Raw genomic sequence first — 17,917 nt, forward strand, 5'->3', positions numbered from 1 at the left:
TCACAAAGCACATGCATCAGAAGCAAAGCATCAGTTTATTTCAAAACCCACATTCTTGCGATGTACTGGATCAGAACTTTGGGGGGACAGGGCTGGGAAACACCATTTTAACGTGGATGTTAGGTGGTTAAACGCCGGGCATGCTGATGTTTAAGAGCCATTCATCTGGAGGCCCCATAAGTGCTGCTGAAGTCATCACACCTTCTCTATGTCCTTAGCTGCCAAGCCCTGGACCCCCTAAAAGACAAGACGCCCTACAGGCAAATCTAGTAAAACCTACTCACCTGACCCCCAGCTGGCCCCACATCCATAGATCTGATTCTGGAAAAGGCAGATGAGAGAGGCTGGGTCCAGAGCCAAGTCTGGACTAGAGCCAAGACCACAGCAGAGGTGAGCACAAGGGAGGAGGCACAGCCGATGCATGAAATGAAAGTAATAAATAAGAGCACGGTGCCCTGCACTGGGGGAGGTGGTAACATCAGAGTCCGGGTTTCCCGGCAGCTGACCCAGGTCGCAGGAACAATGTTAGAGGCGGGGAGAGGGAAGAGACAAGCAGATCATTACAGATTCTCGGGATCTAGCTAATGACGTGCATATTTCATTTCAATCAATATATAGTTTCCAGGCATGGTGAATCTCGGAGGCTCGGACAGATTGATGCATTGTCAGCTATCGGTTGAACTGGGGTTGTTCTATCAGTTGACAGGATCCTCGGACTCTACCTGGCACTGGAGTTGTGTGTGGAGATGCTGCATTTCCCCAGAGGGCTGACCTCCCACTTATTCATCCAAACAGCCTGAACTTGCTGTTTTCCACAACGATTGTTCGCTGCAGCTTGTAGTCAGCCTATAGGGCTGAGGCGAGTGTCTGCAAATGAGTAACCTTTCCATTTCATGATGTCACTTGGTGGCAGCCACAGCCCCTGTGACTAAAATGGGCTGGGGCCCTCTTCTCCATTTCTCAGATGAGTAAGCTGAGGCTCAGCGAGGTTAGAATAATTTCCCAAGTCACTCCGTCTGAAGTTCATAAACGGGACACCAGTCCTTTGGTCCAAATTTCCTTCCACTGCAACTTTCTTATTGAAGTCTCAGAAACTTGACATTTGAAATATGTCTAGAAGCTTTCTTCTTAGCACCTTGAAAATCTATAGAGCTCTTCTTGTTCTCTGGATAAAACAAATTCCTTCTTGAATACTTTGGCATCTGAGTTAGGATGATCAACTGTCTCGATTTCCCCAGGACTAGTCCAGTTTTAGCACTAAAAGCCGTGTGTTCCATGAAATCCCTCAGTCCTGGGCACACTGTGACAGCTGGTCGCCTTACCACGAGCTCAGATCAACTTATCACCCCCTCAAGGAGTCTCCAGTTTCGAAGGAACCCATGCCTTCTGACTTACTTTCCTGCATCCTCTGCTGCCCAAGACCCAGCGTCTTCAGAGCAAATATGACACTGAGCAATCACTTACCATCCAGCTAAGCCCCTTGGTGAACTTCTGATCACAGCAGATATATTAGCCACATAGGAGAAAGTATACAGAAAGCAGTATTAGATTCATCGATAGCAATTTCCAAATGACCACATATAAGAATTTGCTTTACAGAATCTCAATGCTGGAAAAGAAAAATGATTCAGGATACACACACTCTGCTGGTCCCCAGTTAATTTAGGGGAAAAAAAAGTGGTCTGTTCATTCATTATTATGACCACTGGAGTAGACAAGCTGGTTAAACCCTGGTTCTGCCACTTAATAGCTGTGTGGCCTTGGGCAGGTTGCCTAATATCTCTCTGTACCTTAATTTCCTCATCTATAAAATGGAAATAAAATGTCCTTCATAGAGTTATGATGAGAATTAATACCCATAAATCATCAGAGAGTGTCTGCAGTCAATTGTCCATTGCCCCAGTAACCTACACACTGCATAGGCAATGCCAGTGTCTAAATATTAAGTATCACACAAGCCAAGCGGTGGGAAACAGGGAATTTGTTGTTTCTCAATAATTGGAGAAAGTAAGGGGGACTAGAAAACTGTTTTCCCAGAATATATTCTTTCTTTCCTTTTTTTTTTTTTTAATTGCCTTTTTGCCTTTTCTAGGGCCGCTCCCACGGCATATAGAGGTTCCCAGGCTAAGGGGCTAATCAGAGCTGTAGCTGCCGGCCTACACCACAGCCACAGCCACGAGGGATCCAAGCCGTGTCTGCGACCTACACCACAGCTCATGGCAACACTGGATCCTTAACCACTGAGCAAGGCCAGGGAACGAACCTGCAACCTCGTAGTTCCTAATTGGATTCGTTAACCACTGAGCCACGACGGGAACTCCCCATATTCTTTCTTCTTTACTTTGCAAGTCATTGGAGAGTTTTTACAAAAATGGCAGCGTAGAGGGACCCTGAGTTCACCTTCTCTCAGGACCACACCAACATCACAACCAACTACTTAACAACCATCTATAAAAGACTAGAACCTGCCTTGAGAGTTGTTGTCTGTCCTTGCTCTTTTTTTTTTTTTTTTTTTTTTTTTTTTTTTTGCTCTGTACCCACCGCATACAGAGGTTCCCAGGCCAGGGGTCAAATCAGAGCTGCAGCCACCGGCCTACGCCACAGCCATAGCAATGCGGGATCCACGCCAGTTCTCTGACCTACGCCACAGCTCACGGCAACACCAGATCCTTAACCCACTGAGAGAGGCCAGGGATTTACCCGTATCCTCATGGATCCTCGTCTGGTTGTTACCACTGAGCCACAATGGGGACTCCCTAGTATTGCTCTTTGACCTGCTGATCTAGGCTGCTACAAATAAATAAGGAACAATCACCTGAATAATGAATTGTCCCTCACATTAGTACAATACTTTATATATGTCAATTCACTTTCACGAATGTCACCCCACCAGACCTGTACAAGCCCTTCCCATTATCAACCAAGGTGGTTTGGCTCCTGCTGTCTGACTAGTACTTCCTACTTAGCATCTACCGTACATTTCTTGCTAAGCTGGGTGCTATGGGAGATGCATAAAGTATAAGAAATGAGAGGAGCTGACCCTTGATGCATTTACCGTTTATCTGAGGGACCAGCTATCAGTGGGTAAAACAGTACATATCAAATGTCAAATGACCTAGATATTCAGTAAGGACAAGAGAAAGCAGAGGTCACTGTGGGCCAAGGAGATGAAGACAGGGAGGAGGAGAAATGAGCTGGTGCGTGTTGAGTGCCTGCTGTACCCCAGCTTTTTACACATCTCAGTCAACCCTTTCACACTGACGCTATCAGAGGGCTGCCTGTGACCATCCAACCTCATGCTTTCAGTATGCTCCAGAAAATGCTTAACTTCCAGGATCTGTGTCTCTGGGCCTCAGGGCTTTTTCCAGAACAGAGCAGCCCAGCTGAGCTAGAACTTTAGCACTCAGTGGGAAGTTAACCCCCTCTAGGGAATAGCCTTCAGCCAATAGACTGAGAGGAGTCAGTGTTTAAATACCCCAGCTCCCTCATGCCTCGGGGAGAATAATTTTCAGGGCATATGTTTCACATTTTTCCTAAAGCGTCTCCGTTGGGATGAAGCTGCAGCTGCCCACGGTGCGAACTGGCTTGATAATGAACCTTCTCCATACCACTGCCCACACCCTCTGCCTCGGCTTCTGCTTCCCCTGCCTCCCAGTTACACCATGTGCACTCCCATCCTTGTGTCGGGACCTGCTTCTGGCCAAACCCAAACTAAGACAGCCTCACATTTCCTGTGAAATTGGTGAAATCTGTATCCTTTCGACTGATGAGAAAAATAAGATTGCATGAGATGAAGTAACTTGTCTAAGGTTGCAGATCGAGTCAGTGTGTGGTAGAGCTCAGGTCTGAATCTGAATCCACATGCTTCTGGCTCCAAGTCCCTGCTGGCATACCACGAGAAGGGCATATATGTCCGTGGGGACACAGTTCACCTGTACGCTCACGCTCACCCGACTCAGGGAACTGGGAACTCTTCCCCCAAATCCAGGCTGAAAAAGAGGTCTCTGAGAAGGAAGAACAAGAATGCTGGTAACAGGAGAAAAACAGTCACGTGGAAATGCTGTATCCACATGTGAGGGCAAGTGCAAGCCAGGAAACAGGAAGATGCTTTCCTGTGGGTGAAGATGCTGAGAAAATGTTGTCTCTGTATTGTTTCTCTGGATCCGCAGAAAATGGCTTTTGCAGCCACACTTCCGATTTGCAGTGATTTCTGCAAATCTTTTGGATTAAGGCAGCATGCAGGGCTGTGCTGGAATGAGTGAACGGGCCATTCACTGACAATGAAACCAGAGTCAGGGAGCTTGAAAGCTTTGCTGCAGCTTAGAGAGCTGTCCGTGAACCCAGGTGAAGTTTTGATTCAGTTACAAGGTAATTTATCCAAGTTTCAAGCAACATGGAATTACCATGGTCAGGAGCAGATCACACAAAACCAGCCAAACTTTATCAAAAGCCATAGGGGGTGCAGGTTTGATCCCTGGCCTGGCACAGTAGGTTAAAGGATGTGGTGTTGCCACAACTGTGGCGTAGGTTGCAGCTGCAGCTTGATTTCAGTCCCTAGCCCAAGAACTTGCATATGCTGTGAGTGCAGCCATAAAATTTTAGAAAGAAAGAGGGAGGAAGGGAGGAAGGAAGGAAAGGGGAATGGAGAGGGAAAGGAAGAAAGAAAGAAAGAAAGAAAGGAAGGAAGGAAGAAAGGAAGAAAGAAAGAAAGAAAGAAAGAAAGAAAGGAAGAAAGAAAGAAAGAAAGAAAGAAAGAAAGAAAGAAAGAAAGAAAGAAAGAAAGAAAGAAAGAAAGAAAGAAGGAAGGAAGGAAGGAAGGAAGGAAGGAAGGAAGGAAGGAAGGAAGGAAAAGAAAGAATGGCCACCAGCAAAGGTTCTTCTATTTATGCGTGGTGTTCTAGTCATCTATTGCTACAGGCCAAACCATCCCAAAATCTGGTAGATTACAACAGCCATTATATCTCATAGTTGTGTGGGTCAGGAATTCAGGCCAGGATTGGCTGAGCAATTCTGTTCCACAGGGCGCCAACTATGGTTCCTTAGAGGTATTCAGTTGGCAGATGGGTTGGTCCGAAGGGTCTGAGATGGCTTCACACACATGTCAGGCTCCTGTGTTGACACGGCTGCAAGGCTGGGCTTAGCAGGGCTCTGTTGATCAGAGAACAAAGTCTCCATTGAATGAGATGGAAGCTACATAGCTTTTGATGACCTCGCTTTGGAGTCACCAAAGGTCGCTTCTGCCATACTACTTATCAAAGCCATCACAAGCACACCTGGATTTGAGCAGAAGGGACTTGGACCCAACCTCTCAATGGCCAGGTGTGTAAAAGTACACACCCAGTTTAGGTTAGAAGCCCAAAAGGGGAGTCAGAGCCTGCAGGCTTTCTCTGACTCTGAGAGTGTAGCTGCACCTACTTTGCTAGCAGATGTGTGACCTAGGGTGGGGGAGGAGCTGGGAAAAGAAGGAGTTGGCATGACTAAAATCCACGGCTGGCACTCAGCACTGCAGTCATGACTAAAGGGCTAAGTGAAGGAGTGAAGGCTCTCACCTGCTCAGGACGCTGGTCCCTGGGAACCGAGCAAAAGGGAGGAGGCGACTGTGCAAGGATTCGAGCAAAGTGCAAATCCAGCAAGTCAGGAGCCTGAGAAACTGTGCCTGCTGTCAACTCACCACAGAGATCTGCCACTGACCTTAGGCTCCAGAGAGCACTGTCACCTCCCAAGGTGTCTGCGTCTTCCACCTGCGGGCTTCGTGACGTTGCTGTCCAATCATGGAGAAGAGTTCAAGTTACTTCTGGTGGGTGTGGCACAGGTGTGTTCTCAGAGGAGGCCACCAAGAAAACACACTGATCAATTTAATGTTTGTGTTCTTCTTTCTTTTTTTTCTTTCTTTCGTTTGTCCTTTACTACATTAGAATCAAAGACCTAGAAATGGACTGCAATAGGGGTTTGGTGATAAAAGGCAGAGAAAGAATGGAACTTGTTGTCACTAAAAACAACTTTCTGGCCTTGGACTGTGGCCCAGCCTAGTGTCTGGGAGTGGATGGTGCAACCCTCAGAGACCCCCTCAGCCATGATCTCTTTACTCAAAATGAATTTGAAATGTTTGATATGGTCCTAAATGAACGAATTATTTCCCTCCATATTTGCACAGGTTTATTCAACAGATGGATGGATGGACATACACACCCTAGGCACTAATCCATATACATTAATCCATCAGTTCTTACCAAAACTCCAAAGAATAGGTGCACTCACCCTTATTTTACCACGGAAGAAACTCACACTGAATCAAATGAACACCCAGGTTTGTCTGTTCCACTGTTGCTCATGCTCTGAAATGACTCTATGAGCACCCCCAACTCCATCCTATGGGCGGGAACACTAGGAAGCAATGTGGGCCCCTCCCTCAGCCCCCTGTGTGCCCTCAGACAGGCCCCTGCTGTTCTGCATCCTCAGTGTTCTCCCACGAACACTGTTCTTACTCCATGTCAGGGTCCTCGGCCTTTGTCACCTGGGCTACCACGCCAGCCTCCTGGCCAGTCCATCTGTCTCAGTCCCCTCCAGTTTGTCTTCCACACTACAACCAGAAAGCTGAAACACAGACCTCATCACATCAGCCTTTGCCCACAAAATCTCAATAATTCCCCACAACCCACATAATATATCACGAATCCTTCAGTCTGATGTTCAAGTCTTTCTCTGCTCTCCTGATCAATTTCCCATCTCATCTACCACTGTCTCCTTTCACCATGTTTAACAAACTAGAGCCTACAAAATTCTGAGCGTTGTACTGGGAGAAGTTCTAGAAAATATTTTAACATTTTCTGCCTTTGTTTCAGTAGCAATCTAAAGGGGAGGATATATATATATATATATACACAGAGAGAGAGAGAGAGAGATGAAAGATAGATAGATAGATAGACAGACAGACAGATAGACAGATAATCTGCTTAATTTTGCCTATTTTAACCTGTATTACTTACATTTGTGTTTGCAGTCTCTGATGTTATATGGGCAACTCGAGTTACAGTTTTTAATTTTTGATGCAGAGTTTCTTAAAAGGGGGTCCCAGAACCTCTAGGAGTACCAGAAAACTTTGTCATGGGTCCTTACATTCTTCTCCACACTCCAGCCACACTTCAGATTACAAATTCCAAGTCAGCCAGATCCTTGCTTCGTTTCATTGGTTCACATTGCCCTTTGGGTTTAGAATGACTTCCCACATCCTCCACGCTCAGCTCCTACCCACCACCCCTCCATGCATCTCACTAGGGACAGCTCAACGCAGAGCTCCAGATGTAAAGATTCTCCAAGCTAGAATGGACACTGTCAATTATGCCCATTTTACAGTTAAGAAAATCGAGACCCAAAGACAAGAAAGAACACACTAGGCCTAGAACCCAGGCCTCCTGACACCTTATATGGGGCCCTTTTCACATTCTGCAACTTACGGATTACTTTTCTTAAAGTTCTACTATCCATCTTTGCATTGAGTCCCTGGCATGGTGGCATGCAGAATAAATCCTTAGTTTCCCTATAACTATGACTGACAGAGCCATAAAACCACAGTAATTACCTGACATGTTCATATGTCTAAAGCACTTCTAATGGAATATCCCCTGGGAATTGAATGCTAGAAGCATCTCACATTTCTGCATTGGACAATGGAGGCTGCTCCAATTAATGCCAGTCAGATTCACTCCTGAGACGCCTCAAACACTATGCTGGTTTACTGAACCTACCATAATGTTCCAAAATCAATTTTAAACAATCCTGCAAAGCAGGATATTATATAGAGGCAATATAGCAGTTCGTACAGCACTCTGAACTTAGTAAATGTTCACTAAATGTGAACTGAATGAATGGATGCCTCACAGACTGGAAGCCAGGACATCTGAGGGCCAGTTTTATTCTTCTGCTCACTGGCCATGAGGTCTTGGGAAAACCCACTCCCCCTCACTCAGCCTCAGTCTATTCATCTATGAAATGAGGTATCTGGATCAACCCATCATCTCTAAGCTAAATCCGATAGCTCCAGAATTCTACAATTTCATGAAAATGCTAAATCCATTTACACTATTGGTGTCAATGGATAATAAAGATAGAACTAGTATTTATTAACGGATCTTATTTTATGTTTCATTGCTTATACTGTACACCATTTTATATGCTTTCAGATCTATTATGTATTTCAGTTATTACAACTTTTGAAGAAAATACTATTATGCTCTGTTTTTGTACTTGGGGAAACTGAAGCTTTATTCAAGAAGACATCACCTTCTATGCTTGATAGAATTACAACTGCTTTAAGACACTGGGAAATATAGACAGTGCAAAACTGTGATTCCCCAAGAGAAAGGATCAATGAGGTGAGCCTTAAAAGAACCCTGGATTTATGCTTGGAAGCAATTCCCATTCCCAAATCACAAACACATTTCTGGAAGCTTTGCTAAGCAGAGGAGAGAGAGACCAGAAAGTGGGGAAGCTGAGGGGGCCAGGAGTTGAGGATTGCAATTCTAGAAAAGTGGGGAGATACACAGAAAAAGGAATACCGTAAGCCTGTGAGCTATCCTCTTGAGTCTACTGAGTATTGGCCCATGAATGTATAAAGTAAAACTCCATCAGACCAGGCAAAGAAATGATCAGAGAGCTAAGCTAAGCAACCTAGTGCTCTGACAAAGTAGGGAAGTGGCTGTGAACCAACCAGTCAAAGTGCAGAGGACTTGGTGATCCCCAGGAGCATTCAATGGAGGGCCCAGAGGAGTCACACTTGACTCAAGTGCCTGGACTATTCCTGCAGTGAAGGTGCCTCTGGATCCTGCATAACAAAGCTCAACGACAAGACTCAAAGGGATCAAACCATTTCATGAGTAAATTAACTGCCAAAGTCTAACACTATTTCAAAGAAGACAGCAAGCAATGAGATCCTGCTGTATAGCACAGGGAACTATATCTAATCACTTGTGATGGAAAGGATGGAGGATAATGTGAAAAAAGAATGTATAGAAATGTATAACTGGGTCACTTTGCTGTACCGCAGAAATTGACAGAACCTTGTAACTCAACTATAATAAATTTTTTTGTTAAAAAAAAAAAAAAAAAAAGGAGACAGCAAAGTCCAAATATTTAACAATATAGCTTCACAATGCCCACCATCGAATAAAAAATTCCCAGAAAAATGTTCACCCATAACCAAGGGAGAAATTCATCAATAAAAACAGACCAAAAAATGACAGAGATGATATACAGGAGTTTAAGTAATGGACAAGACCCATCAAAAAGTCAGTAGAGAGTCCAAATTCAAACCTAGGTCTCCTAGCACTTTCTCTCTTTTTTTTTTTTTTTTTTTTGACTTCTTAGAGCTGCACCCATAGCATATGGAGGTTCCCAGGCTAGGGGTCTAATCTGAGCTACAGCTGCCAGCCAAACCACAGCCACAGTAACATCAGATCTGAGCCACATCTGTGACCTACTCCACAGCTCACAGCAACAGTGGACCCTTAACCCACTGAGCGAGGCCAAGGATCAGACCCGAAACCTCATGGTTCCTGCAACACGACGGGAGCTCCTCTCCTAACACTTTCTTACAGAGTCCCATTACCTGTGCTTACCAGTCTCTCTGCATCTGTGGCAATTGGTCAGGCTTTATCATGACAATCCCAAAGTGATTCTCCTATATTCTGGTATTTGCTTTAGTTAGAATTTCTCAGAAGTCCACAGAGGTAAACACAGATCTCAAGACTGTGAAGGCCCATCTCTGACCGGGGACCAGCACAGGCCATCCTCATGGACAAAATTTCAGCAGCACTGTAACAGGACTTCTTGTCTGGCACCCTCCTCGGCTAGGGCACTTGCATGGGAATCCCCCAAGGCCATCCCTAGGTCACATCTCTAGTCGGAGGAGCTCTGCACCAGGGGCTGTTGCTTAAGGGAACCTCGTGTGTGATCAGTGATCACACCAGGAAGGCAGGCCTCAGGTTCAGCCCTGAGTTGGCAAAAACATAAGAAGAGGTAAAGGGAGAAACAGAAAGCATCACAGGCTGCTGTCAGCCTGCAGAAAGGTGCAAACCCTCTCTCCCCACTGCTGGGGGGGCGGGGGTGCATATATTCATACTCGAGCTGCCTATGAGTATTTGCGAAAAAAATGGCTCAGGGAGCATAGACAGAGGGTCACCTCCCAGGCTGGGGGTGCAGCTTTCCTCCCTGCAATTTACTACACAAGTTGTTACCAAAGCAAATATCAAAGCCCTGCAATTTGCTAATTACAGGCGGGATCCTGGGCTTGTGGGCCCAATTAACCACTTGTTCCTCATTTTCTGTGTGTGACCCGCCAACTGCACCCACAATTACCCACTTGTCTTTTAACTGCCCTGAGAGCTGACTGACTCACCTCCAATCCACTCCCACTATCGCCTCCAGATGGCCTTTGGTATCTTTTTGCTTTCCAGGTTCCCCAGCCCCACCCCCACCCCAGCCACCGCTCCCCTATTATCTCTATCTGTATCACAGGCCAATGTCTGGTCTCCCAGGTTGGGGCTCCAACGAGATTTCCTGCTGTCGTTCCTGGCCTAGGCTTGAAGCCTGGAAGGCAGGAAGCAGATCCTGTTGGTCTGGGCGTCTTGTCTAGCTCCCCCAAGGAAGCCGAGGAGGTTGTGGCCACCTTCGGCCTCTGCCCCCAGACACAGAAGGAATAAAGAAAATTACAGCTTCTCTGGAACCGGCCCACTGCCAGATTTCCAGCCCACGCTCTCCATCAGTGCCCCCAAGGGCTCCCTACCTCAGTCAGACCAGGGCTGGATCCAGGGAGGCTCACCACCAGTCCTGGGGAAGGAGGTCCCAGGAGGTACTGGCAGGAGCTCTCCAGGGAAACACAAGTTGGACAAAGAGAAAAATCCCCTCCTGACCTTCTGTCTCATCAGCCAGGCCACCTGGCAAGCAAAACATTTCCAGCCAACTTTTTCATGAATTACTGTGTCAATGATTCCTATCCTTGTTTGTGTCACAGACACTTCTGAAAATCTGATGAAAAGTTCTGGACTTTCCAGCAAGAAATGCTCATATTCAGTTATCTATTTCGTTGTTCAACAAATATTTATGGAGCACCTATATGCTGAGTCCTACTGCAGGAACCAAAGAAGCATCGGTGGAAAAAGGACACACACAAAAAATTCCTTCCGTCGGGAGTTCCTGTTGTGGCTCAGTGGATAAAGAACCCGACTAGTACCCATGAGGATGTGGGTTCAATCCCCGGCCTCAATGGATTAAGGATCCAGTGTTGCCACAACCTATGGAGTAGGTCACAGATGCAGCTCGGATCTGGCGTTGCTGTGGCTGTGGCGTAGGCCGGCAGCTACAGTTCTGATTCAGCTCCTAGCCTGGGAACCTCCATATGCCACAGGGGCAGCCCTAAAAAGACCAAAAAAAAAAAAAAAAAAATCTGCTCCCATGGAGCTTACATTCTAGCAGGAAGAGATATGCAATACAGAACAAATGTAATAAATAGGTTAATATACAATCTGCTAGAGAGTAAGTACTATGGAAAAAGAAAAATTCAGGCTGACTAAGACATCCGAAGGAATGAGGTTCTATTTTGTTTTTAGGATCCTACCCACATCATATAGAGGTTCCCAGGCTAGGGGTCAAATCAAAGCTGTAGCCGTCGGCCCACACCACAGCCACAGCAACTCGGGATCTGAGCCACATCTGCAACCTACATCACAGCTCACCACAACACCGGATCCTTAACCCACTGAGCGAGGCCAGGGATTGAACCTGCGTCCTCATGGACGCTAGTCAGATTTGTTTCCACGGAGCCATGCCGGGAACTCCCCATAAGGTTCAATTTTTAAATAGCATAAGCCAGGTAGTCCTCATGGAGAAGTGAAATGTTAGCGAAGAATTGAGGGATGTAAGAGGTTTTGTCAAGTGGGTCTCTGGAAAAGAGCATAACAGCCAGGGGGCACAGCCTGAGGACACGGCCGCGTGAGAAGAACAGCATGGCTAGACTAAAGGGGCTGGAAGGGCAGCCTCGAGGGAGATGAGGTCAGAGGGGCAGGGGTGTGGTGGGGCAGAGATCACCTAGGGCCTTGTGGGCCACAAGGACTTTGATTTTTACTCTGAGTTAAATCAGAAGCCATTAGCAGGATTTGAACCAAGGCGTAACGAGATCGGACTAAGACTCTCAAAGGTTGGGGACTGTCGGACGGAGCTAATGGTCCACAGGCACATGATGGACCAGCAGTAGCCGAGGAGACCGTGAGACGACTAAGTCAGGGGGACTACCTGAACGGCTGTGGTGTGTGCATGGAAGATGCGCAGATACAATTTCCCAAACAATTCAGCAGTTCACCAGTCTCTTAAATCCCCTCCATGGATGTAGGTGAAGAATGAAGGTGAATCCCATCCATGGATTCCTGACCCCGAAGGAAAGAGAAAGGGAAGTGGTGACCCAAGGAGGGAGGTGAAAGAGGGACCCCAGTGGAGATGAGAGCCTCAGCGGTACTTGAAAGTTTCCTTTCTTTTCTGAGGTTTTTTTTTCTCCTAAGTATAACTGATTCACAGCATTGTGTTAGTTTCAGGTATACAGCATTAGGAGATATATATATTTCTTTTTTTTTATTCTTTTCCACTATAGTTTATTACCAGACTCTAGATGTGGTTCTCTGTGCCATACAGTAGGTCTTTGTTGGTTATCTATTTTATATATAATATAATATATAATAAATTTAATATTTAATATATAATATATAATAAATTTAATCACATACTCCCAATTATCCCTCCCCCACCCCTTCCCCTTTGGTGACAGTAAGTTTGTTTTCTATGTCTGTGAGTCTGTTTCTGTTCTGTAAATAAGTTCATTGGCACTATTTTTAGATTCCAAGTATACATGATATCATATCAGACTTTTCTTTCTCTGACTTACTTACTTGGTATGATCATCTCTAGGTCCATCCATGTTGCTACAAACGGCACTTGTTCTTTTCATGGCTGAGTAATAGTCCATTGCATATATACATTCCTCTGTCAATACACACTTAGGTTGCTTCCATGTCTAAAAGTTTCATTTAAAAACAAATAAATCAGAAGACATTTAAGTCAAATACTATTATCTGGTATCTTGTGTGGTGGACACATGAGTGCCTATTATAATATTTTCTGTATATTTAAAATAATTCAGCATTTTTTAAAGAACTGCTCATCTCAGGGTTTTACAGAAAGCCTCCAACTTGCTTTGCCAAAACTGTGAGGGGAAATCAACAGTCAGTTCTGTGTGTGATTCCAACTGCGGCACCTGGCTGGATATGCTTCACCTCTCCAACTTCTGTTCCTTCTCTTCCTTCCAGCAGCTCTGAGTCAAAGGTGAGACAAGTCAAGAACTAACCTAAAAACTATACCCAATATAGTCGAGAAGAGAAAGAAGAAGGTAATGGCAACTGGGACGACTGGGGAAGGCTCCTGGTAGAGGCAGCCTCTCAGCAGGACCCAGAAGAACACCAGGCAGATTTGGAGGTGTGGGGGGACAGAGAGGAGGCAGCTGGAGGACGCCAGGCCCAGTGAGGGGGCAAAGCCCAGGGCCCCAGCACCTACTCCACTCTGGCCCATTTTGAGGAGAACAGGCCGATTCCTCCCTCCCAGTACTGAATTTGAGAAAAAGGCCAGAGGAAGAGCTTCCAGAGCCCTGTGGGCTCGCCCCGGTGGGGCCAAGGGGGCCCAGGAGTGGAAAAGCTTGGATCCAGGACAGCAGCAAGCTGAAACCTGCACCTTAGGGTGGCTTCAGTCCCCAGGGATTAAGGCTCCTGAGCTGGGTGGAGTCTCCTTGCTGACCTCAGGGGAGACCTCCTCAGGGAACAGGAGGCCAGGGAGGCTCCCCTGGGCGGCTGGGCTCTGCGTCAGCCACCTCAGGCCAGGGCCCTCAGACGGCACATTCCTCCCAATCTTTAGGCCGCTGAGCGCTGAGCCTGGGGCGAGGTCCCCTGCTGCCCACATTTTGCAAAAACTTGCCTTGTCACAAGTCCTGATGAGGTGCCAAGAGAACCATTTCCCAGGCCACGGCTTTAACAAGACCATGCTTCCTAATTACTAGTTTTCTTCTAATTAAATAAAAAAGAGGGGGAGAGAAACCAGTGACTCCTCCACCTTCTAATACCACCTTCCATTTATGTGCGTCTCTCTTCAGAGGAGCTCCAAACGCTTTGTATATTATTGTATATTTTTCCCCTCGTAATGTCCTTGAGATTCCTCGGGGTGGTTATTATCATGCCATTTTACAGCTGGGAAAGGGGATGTGGTTGAGGTTAAGCGGTGTCCAAGCCTCCTCCCTGGCTCTGGTCAGTATTGTGAAGCTCTTACAGGAAACCTCCTCACATTTGAAAATAACACCATCGCCTGGGAGATAAACTAGGCTAAAGCAACACATAAACTGCACACTTTGCCATAATAATTAACACCATTTAATTCTCGCAACAATCCTATAAAACACCTAGTAGTGCATCCTTCTTACATCTGAGGACAATGAGATTCATCGAGGCTAAGGAAGCTGCCTAGAGTTGCCCCTTAAGAGCTGTAAGAGTAGTACAAGTGGAAGCTAATATTCCCTCTTTTTTTTTTTTTTTTTTTCTTTTTAGGGCCGCATCCACGGCATATGGAGGTTCCCAGGCTAGGGGTCCAATGGGAGCTGTAGCCGCCGGCCTGCACCACAGCCACAGCAATGCAGGATCCGACCCGTGTCTGCAACCTACACTACAGCTCACGGCAACACCGGATCCTTAACCCACTGAGCAAGGCCAGGGATCGAACCCGAAACCTCATTGTTCCTAGTCAGATTCATTAACCACTGAGCCACGACGGGAACTCCGGAAGCTAATATTTATGAAACAACGTACCATGCACCAGGCATTTTGCATTTAGGAACCATTTAAATTCTTCCAACAGCCCTAAGGTGATTATTGGTATTAGCACCATTTTACTGGTGTCAAAACCGAAGCACAGAAAAATTAAGGAACTTGCCCAAGGTGACAGAGCAAGTACATGGTGGGGCCATAGAGGAACCCACAAGAGGCACGCACGTCCCATTATACCAGTTTACCTAACCAGAGGCACAGTGCACTCTAAGAGTTGGCTTAGTGATACCCAGGTACAGGCCAGGTGAGCCAGGGACAGCCCCACAGCTGCTCTGTGCCCTCATCACTGTCCTAGAAAGGTGCGGTGGGGGGAAGCCTCGAAGCTAGGTCCTCCCTCACACCCTGCACCCAGAGAGGGGGCCACAGGGAAAAGGCCTTCCTCTCTAACTGAAGGAATATGTACGTGTACTTTCGTTGGTATCAAATGGTGCCACCATCCCCACCAAGGTAGCAGAATCTGTGAGTAAGGAAGGATTAGCCTAGAGAGACATGCAGACCAGCAGGAAATAAACTGGAGTGTGCGTGGGAAGCTATGAAGCTAGGTCTTCCATGGTGTGGAGAAATGAGCCCTCAAACTATCCTAGAACCTAGGCTCGTTCCCTGCCCTCCCCTCAAAAGCATCCTCTAATGGCTCACTCCATTCCCCAGACATGGATACCAGGACAGGGCAGTCCTCAAGGCAGAGGCAAAGCCTGACTCCTTGACAACTTCTGTCTAGCAATGAATCGGCCTGCCAGACCCAGGCTTCAGAAGAGGAGGCCTGGCATACCTTCTGAGGCCATGAAGATGAGACCAGGCCCTCCCCCGACTCTCAGGTAAGGTCCCAGCTGGGCTGCTCTCACACCCCTCCTTTTTTTCAGACCAACACTTGTGGCCAAGGTGACAATCCTGACCTCCTGCTACTTACTGCCAGTCCTATCTCTTTCCTATAAGTCAAACTGCCAGGGACCCCAGACTGAGAATGACAAGCTGAGCGTTAACAAACTTCCAACACTTCCAAAACAGAGAGCACGCAATTCCTAGTGACCACTGTACACCACACCCCCACAGACCCCAGCTCTTTCTGACCACGTCGGAACATTTCAGAAGATCCTGACTTGGCCACGTCTGATTTCCAAACTTCCTAGAGCTCCTTTCTCCACCTTGTCAAGACCCAGTGTGCTAGGAGACAAATTCCAAAACACAGTATCTTTCACCTGGTGAGCAAAGCAGTTATAAGCACAGGCTCTGGAGCAAGACTTGCCTAAATTTCAATCCCAACCCTACCATTTCCTAGCTGTGTGACCCCAAGCACATTGCCCAACCTCTCTGTGCTTGTTTCATTGCCTGCAAAAAAGGGATAATAAGAATTCCTACTTCCGAGGATTCACAGGATTGTTGTGAGGCTCCAATGAGTTATTGCATCAAAGTGCGTAGCTCAGAATAAGCACTCTGTAAATGTTACCTACTATTATGGGGCCCGGAAATTTCGGCCCTGGAAAAGAAGCATTATTTTTGTCAATTTCAACTCTGCATTCCAGTACCTCAGGCAGGTAGAGGCCAAGTGGAATCAGTTTGGGGACGGGGGGGATGATATTAGAAAGGAGACTTCCTCTTGTAAAGATGTAAAGCTTCTGAGCCTCTGCTGACCACCTGGTATCTGCAGAAAAGGCAAAAAGAAAAGAAAGAAAAATCCAGGCTGGAGACCCACCCAGGGAGGATGGAGAAGCAGGCTCCCTCAGTCTCTGGGAAGGTCCCTTGGCCGCTTTCGCCCCGGCCCCCGCCCCGCCTCCACCGCAGATGCTCAGACCCTCAGAAACCTAACACCCAGGAGGCGAAAGCCTGCGAGTTCCCAGAGCCTCTCAGGCACGCGGCCTCTCTCCCCACCGGCAGCGCCTTAAATACCAGAGGACTTGCCAAAGATGGAACTGTTTTGTTGGGAGCTCGGGTTTCTCCCGCCGCGAGGCTGAGCCGGTGGCGCAGCTGCTCAGAGGTCACGCCCGAGACACGTCCGCACAAGCCCGGCCGGGGGTGCTGGGGACGCGGGGGCGCGTCAGCTTCTCCCGGGACCTGCCGAGTCTCCGTTCCCATCTTCGTTTCACAAACACGCAACCCACGGAGGTGGCTTTCCTCTCCCATCGAAGACACTCATTTTGCAAAACAAAAAGGATGCAAAAACAAAACAAAAGGATCCCCAGTGAAAAGAAATGTTTCTTTAAAAATGCCAATTGCGAGCTTTTTGCTGTGGTGAGTGGTTTTGGAATTCAGTCTGTATGGGGATCTGGAATTCTTTTTCAAGAAATGGCTGAAGGAGAAAGACCTCAATTTGCTATAGGAAACCTGAAGCCATTTAACCTTGAGAAGTTAGTCTTCATTTTTTGTTACTTAAAATATTTGCATTTGTATGCTTAGAGCCCTCTGCATATGATAAAAATAGAAGGCACTGAACAGTTAACCACCTGTGTTTTCCTTGGATTGCATATTTTCCACCGTAAACAAGAAAACACAGATTGGAAATCCATTCATTCCTCCGTAAGAAGTGCTTCAGTTGGGGTTTGTTTGCGTTTTCAATCAATGGAAACCAAAAACAAGCTTTGCTAGATTAAGATATTTCATGCAAATAAGCCCCAAGACATCTTTCAATCCCTCTGCTGCTATTTCTACAGAAGGCCAAGATTTGTTCTTAATGCACTTAATAATTATAATCACTGTTTAATTTACTAAGCACCTACTATGGCTCATAATACAGATTTGACTTGTCATCTCATTTGTGATAATATTGGGAAAGAGTTTTTTTGGTTGTTGTTTGGGGTTTTTGTTGTTGTTGTTGTTTTGACTCTTTAGGGCCGCACCCAAGGCATATGGAAGTTCCCAGGCTAGGGGTCAAATCGGAGCTACAGCTGCTGCCCTACACCACAGCCACAGCAATGGGGGATCAGAGCCATGTCTGCGACCTACCACAGCTCACAGCAGTGTCAGATCCTTAACCCACTGACTAAGGCCAGGGATCAAACCTGTGTCCTCTTGAATAC

General features: G+C 46.6%; 1 long non-coding RNA gene across 3 annotated transcripts; it reads right to left on the bottom strand.

The window, feature by feature from the left end:
* Positions 1–16: 16 nt before the first annotated feature.
* Positions 17–17,192, bottom strand: LOC146397678 (uncharacterized). 3 transcript variants are annotated; one of them, XR_014822665.1, is made up of 5 exons: positions 16,791–16,984; positions 16,430–16,545; positions 12,933–13,057; positions 5,692–5,936; positions 17–1,491 (listed from the first exon to the last, which is right to left on the bottom strand). It is a non-coding gene; the product is annotated as an uncharacterized LOC146397678 (long non-coding RNA). The 3 variants fall into 3 exon arrangements; XR_014822664.1 differs by lacking the exon at positions 5,692–5,936 and having other exon boundaries at positions 16,791–17,192; XR_014822666.1 differs by lacking the exon at positions 17–1,491 and having other exon boundaries at positions 2,497–5,761; positions 16,791–16,923.
* Between the last annotated feature and the right edge of the window lie 725 nt (positions 17,193–17,917).

Source organism: Sus scrofa, chromosome 13, assembly GCF_054392235.1.
Source record: "Sus scrofa isolate SSC_HxYL_T2T_F1_AM1 chromosome 13, Sscrofa_HxYL_maternal_Yorkshire_Landrace_v2.0, whole genome shotgun sequence".
NCBI lineage: Eukaryota > Metazoa > Chordata > Mammalia > Artiodactyla > Suidae > Sus > Sus scrofa.